The following is a 576-nucleotide window of genomic DNA, read 5'->3' on the forward strand; positions in this document are numbered from 1 at the left end:
GGGGTCGGGGTCTAGGGGTCGGGGTGTCATGTCGGGGTGCCGGGTCGGGGTCGGGGTGCCGTGTCGGGTCGGGGTGCCGTGTCGGGTCGGGTTTTTTTCCTCTTTTTTCCTTTTCTTCTTCTTCCTATTCTTCCTTTTCTTCCTTTTCTTCCTTTTTTCCTTATTCTTCTTCTTCTTCCTCCTCCTTTCCTTTTTCCTCTTCTTCTTCTCCTCCTCTCCTCTTTTTTCTTCTTCTTCTTCCTCTTCTTCTTTGTTCTTCTCCTCCTCCTCTTCTTCTTCTTCCTTTCCTTTTTCCTCTTCTTCTTCTCCTCCTCTCCTCTTTTTCTCTTCTTCTTCTTCTTTCCTCAAACTAAACTAAACCTAAAACTAAACCTAAAACTAAAACTAAAACTAAATCTAAATCTAAACTAAACATAAACCTAAAACTAATAAAACAGAAAAAAACAGAAAAAACTAAATCTAAACCTAAAACTAAACTAAAACTAAACCTAAAACTAAAACTAAAACTAAATCTAAACTAAAACTAAAAAGGAAAATAACAGAAAAAAACAGAAAAAAGGAGGGGGGCTCACCTGG

Source organism: Triticum dicoccoides, chromosome 5B (assembly GCF_002162155.2).
Source record: "Triticum dicoccoides isolate Atlit2015 ecotype Zavitan chromosome 5B, WEW_v2.0, whole genome shotgun sequence".
Taxonomy (NCBI): domain Eukaryota; kingdom Viridiplantae; phylum Streptophyta; class Magnoliopsida; order Poales; family Poaceae; genus Triticum; species Triticum dicoccoides.